The sequence below is a fragment of the Bos taurus genome, chromosome 14 (genome assembly GCF_002263795.3).
Source record: "Bos taurus isolate L1 Dominette 01449 registration number 42190680 breed Hereford chromosome 14, ARS-UCD2.0, whole genome shotgun sequence".
Lineage (NCBI taxonomy): Eukaryota > Metazoa > Chordata > Mammalia > Artiodactyla > Bovidae > Bos > Bos taurus.
This window is the reverse complement of record NC_037341.1, coordinates 61,688,891-61,693,550: the sequence shown is the minus strand read 5'-3', so window position 1 is coordinate 61,693,550 and position 4,660 is coordinate 61,688,891. Positions and strand designations below refer to the sequence as shown.

Here is a 4,660-nt window from a genome sequence, read left to right as displayed (position 1 = left end):
GCACTGGTGGTAAAGAACGCACATGCCAATGCAGGAGACATGAGACCAAGGTGTGATTCCTGTGTCAGGAAGACCCTCTGGAGGAGAGCATGGCCACCCTCTATAGTGTTCTTGCCTGGAGAATCCCATGGACAGAGGAGCCTGGCGGGCTGCAGTCCATAGGGTCGCAAAGAGTCAAACACGACTGAAGTGACTTAGCACACCTGCATGCATGAACCAGGAATGTGTGCAGACAACACTGGACAGTGCCTGAGAGTGAGCATTTTCCAAGTGTCTCCTGTGACTATCACATGCCAGACACAGTGTCAGGCCCTGGAGATCCTGTGTTTAACAAAACATGAGGTTCCTGCCCCCATGGACCTTAGCGTCCTGGGAGGGAGAGTGACAAGAAACAAAGAAGATGCGAGTGAACCTAGAACGCAGCTTGCAGGAAGCAGGGCTGGGGAGGGAAGTGGACTCCAAATTACAAAGCTGCCAGTCTGACCCTAAGGCCCAGAATCCTGGACCACAGAGAATCAAGGCATCAGTGGTTGGGGGCTGGGTTCTCTGGCTGGCTCGGAGGCAGTCCTAGCCATGGGCAACCCCAGGCCATGGTTTCCTCACCCAGAAGAAGCAGAGTCAGGTTAGAGTGCTGCTGCTGCTGCTAAGTCGCTTCAGTTGTGTCCGACTCTGTGTGACCCCATAGACGGCAGCCCACCAGGCTCCCCCATCCCTGGGATTCTCCAGGCAAGAACACTGGAGTGGATTGCCATTTCCTTCTCCAATGCATGAAAGTGAAAAGTGAAAGGGAAGTCGCTCAGTTGTGTCCGACTCCTAGCGACCCCATGGACTGCAGTCCACCAGGGCCCTCCATCCATGGGATTTTCCAGGCAAGAGTACTGGAGTGGGTTGCCATTGCCTTCTCCGCAGGTTAGAGTAGCAGCTCTCAAATTGTGTCTTAGCTGAGGAAACTGTTATTCAAACACTATCTTAACCAGAAGCCAAGTCCAATGGGCAAAAAATGTAAGTTCAGCTTGAAGGCAGAACTGCCCCCTCTTTCCCTCCGGATCCTCAGCAGCCCCAGAGGAATCTCACAGATTTCCCAGGGCTCCAGGAGCCCACTCGCGAAACCGTGAGATCGAAACGGGCACTTACTAAGTAAGAGCTACATGTACACGGCCTCATTCAGTTCTCGTTCTTGCAACAAGCCTACGAAGTCATCATTTTACTCAGTGAGGAATCTGAGGCTTAGAGGGGTTAATAACATTAGCCAAACAGGAGCTGCTTGTTGATCATGGTCTGGCCCCTGCCTAGCTGTCCAGCCTCCTGGCTCCCACCCGTGACCACCCACCCCCATTCACACCCACACATACATATCTTCTCTCTTTAGATCACAGGAACCCATTTCTCATCCCCAGCCTTGGCACACACTTTTCTATTCTTCTCCTATGGTGTTAGTTCCCTCTTGCTGCTGTAACAGACTTTCACACACTAGTGGGTTAAAGTAACACAGATTTATCAGCTTACAGGTCTGGAGTCAGAAGTCCAAGATGGGTAGGCAAAGCTTCCTTCCTTCTAGAGGCTCTAGAGTAGAATTCATTTCCTTTCCTTTTCCAGTTTCCAGAGGTTTCCATGGCTCATGGCCCCCTTCCATCAACGCCACTACTCTGACCTCTGCTTTTACTGTCGTATCTTCTCTGACCCTCTGCCTCCTCCTTATAAGGACACTTGTGATTACATTGGGTCCACACCGATAATCCAGGGGAATCTCCCATCTTAAGATCCTTAACTGGAGGGAATTCCCTGGTGGTCCAGTGGTTAGGACTTGGGGCTTTCACTGCCATGGCCCAGGTTCAATCCCTGGTCAGGGAACTAAGATCTTGCAAGCTGCACAGTGTGGCCAAAAAAAAAAAAAAAAAAAAAGCCTTTAAATGAATCACATCTCTCTTGCCATGTAAAGGAACATATTCACAGATTCTAGGGATTAGAACGTGAACATCTTTGGGGGCCATTATTCAGCCAGCCACATCTTGTAACTCCACTCATCCCTCAGATCTGAGCTTTAAGGTCCAGATCTGAGCTTTAGGTCATGTCCTCAAGGAAGCCGCCCCTGACCCTTCTGATAAGACCATCCTCAGTTGAGTTCTCAGAGCAGGCTGGATCTCTCCCTCACTTTGCTTGTCACAGTCATAATTTAGCATTTGTTTGGATAGTATTTGAGTCTAACTAAACATTAAGAGTGCTGTATTGTGCTTAGTCACTCAGTCGTGTCCAACTCTTTGTGACCCCATGGGCTGCAGCCTGCCAGGCTCCTCTGTCCATGAGGATTCTCCAGGCAAGAATACTGGAGGGGGTTACCATGCCCTCCTCCAGGGGATCTTCCCAACCCAGAGACAGAATCCAGGTCTCCAGCATAGCAGACAGATTCTTTACCATCTGAGCCACCAGGGAAGCCCAAGAATACTGGAGAGGGTAGCCTATTCCTTCTCCAGGGGCTCTTCCCGACCCTGGAATTGAACTGGGGTCTCCTGCATTGCAGGTGGATTCTTTACCAGCTGAGCTACCAGGGAAGCCCAAACATCAAGAGTGTGGGGAGTCCTTTTGTGTTTCTGTTTGTGTTTTCAGCAGAATTTGGCACACAGTAGGGGCTCAATTAACATTTGTTAAATAAATTAATGAACAAATAGATGAACTTGCCTGAGGTCACAGCAGCAAGTAGCAGAGGCAGGATCTGAACTTGGGCAGTGGGTTCCCAGAGTCCTATATCCTTAGCCTTGCACAAGCTTGCCTCTCCAGACCTACAGTAGCCCAGGCTCAGGGGTGTGGTTAAGTCTTCTCAGCAACATCCCCCAGGTACTGGTTGCTTGGCCAACCCAAACTCAAACCCCTCCGCCCTCCCGCGGCCCCCACGCCCCTCCAGTCTGACCTGTGATTTAGGACTTGATTCATAGGAGGTAGGACAAGAAGTTCTGTGAATGCTGGCCGTGTGGGATTGGGGACCGTGGGTAGCCAAGGCCCCAGGGGCCACAGTGGTGGGAGGTGGCATCAGGCTACCGGGAGGAGAGCCCTCTAGAGGGGGCGGTGGGCACCGGTTGGGGTAAGAGCCGAGGGCAGCGCCCTGGACACGCCCACAACGAGAAGCCGGGAGGAGACCACGCAGGCCAGCAAGGAAACAAGCTGTCAGAAATCCGGAGGAGACGTGGGAAAGTGCAGTGTCATGGAAACCAACGGAGCGAGCGTGTCCACTGGTTCTGGAAGAGGCGGCTGTCGAAGCATCAGGCGGCTCTGCAGGGCGGGAGTGGGAGGTCCGGGGCCACCTGTCCTCCAGCTCTGACGCCCTTCAGCAGGGTGACTTCAGCAAACTGCATGGGAGCCGAAGCATCAGGCAGAGGCTGAGTGGGCGCTTCAAGGATTCAGGAGGAAACCAGCCGAGACCACACATTTCCGGATCTGGCAGGGAGAGAGGGGGGCGGTTGCTAGGAGCGGCGCTGTGGACCAGGGGAGCCCGCACGTGGGTTTGCAGGCACCTGGGCAGAGCCTGGGAGGAAGCGTGGGGAAGCCGGGGGAAGGGCATGCCGGGGGTGGGACTGGGGGGTGCGCACCGCTGGGCTGGGACCATCGGGGATGAGTCAGCGCCCACGTGGCTTGTGGCTCCCGGCCGGCCTCGCCCTGGCGTCTCCGCTAGGGCCTGGGAGCTAAGTTTTCTCCCACCAAGGTCACCCTGGGATTGCTTTGGGACCCTGGAGACCCAGGGCTGGTGCCACTGAGTGCAGGACCTCTGCACAGCCTCCTACTTGCAGGCCACGGGCTCCCTTCCTGGGCTCTGGGAGGACCTCAGAGGGCCTCTTGCCCTGAGTGGGGAGTCCAGTGTGAAACCACCAGAGAGGGACTGAATGGAGGCACTTAGTCCCCCTCCACCTCACTTCTCCAAAAGTCTAGAAAACTGCCTTCCCAACCCGAAGGGACCTGACAACCATCTTTTAAAGATGTGAGTCCAAGTTTGTGCTTTGGACCCTTTGGGCAAGCTGATGAAGCCTGTGGATCTTTTCTCAGAGTAAGTGTGTAAAATACCAATGAAACCAATTATATTGAAAATTATATATATATATTTAAAACCGAACCTTTAATATCATACCATACATGCTTCTTTATCAAATGCACTAAAGAACAACATCTGGCAATCGGTCATGATTTTAGAGCTATTGTTCAGTTGCTAAGTCGTGTCTGACTCTTTGTGACGCCATGGAATGCAGCATGCTAGGCGTCCCCGCCCTTCTCTGTCTCCTGGAGTTTGCTCAAACTCATGTCCATTGAGTTGGTGATGCTATCTAACCACCTCATCCTCTGCCACCCTCTGATTTTAGAGTCGTGATGAGCATAAATGACATTGGGAGCTATCTATGAAAGTCTAATGTGATATGAAATTGTCTGTGATTTCTTCTAGTGACAAAGTCACAGATCCCATTGCTACCGTGGTCTCTGCCTATGGTCCTAGTGGAAGGAAATGCTCAGCATTTGGTAGGGGTTAGTGAAAATCAAGGTGTCATTTTTCCCATCCAAGTCCCTGGATCCCCTGAATTATATCCATGACCTTCAAAAAGTTAAGAGCCTCAGTTCTGTGGCAAGAGTCAGAATCCCCAGTGCCTACAGGGTGCAGACAGGAGGTTGCTGTGCATGGCTG

At 52.4% G+C, this 4,660-nt stretch overlaps 1 non-coding gene across 1 annotated transcript; it reads left to right on the top strand.

Annotated features, from left to right (window-relative positions):
* Positions 1–1,779: 1,779 nt before the first annotated feature.
* TRNAE-UUC (transfer RNA glutamic acid (anticodon UUC)) lies at positions 1,780–1,851 on the top strand. Its single transcript has one exon. It is a non-coding gene; the product is annotated as a tRNA-Glu (tRNA).
* The last annotated feature ends 2,809 nt before the right edge of the window (positions 1,852–4,660 follow it).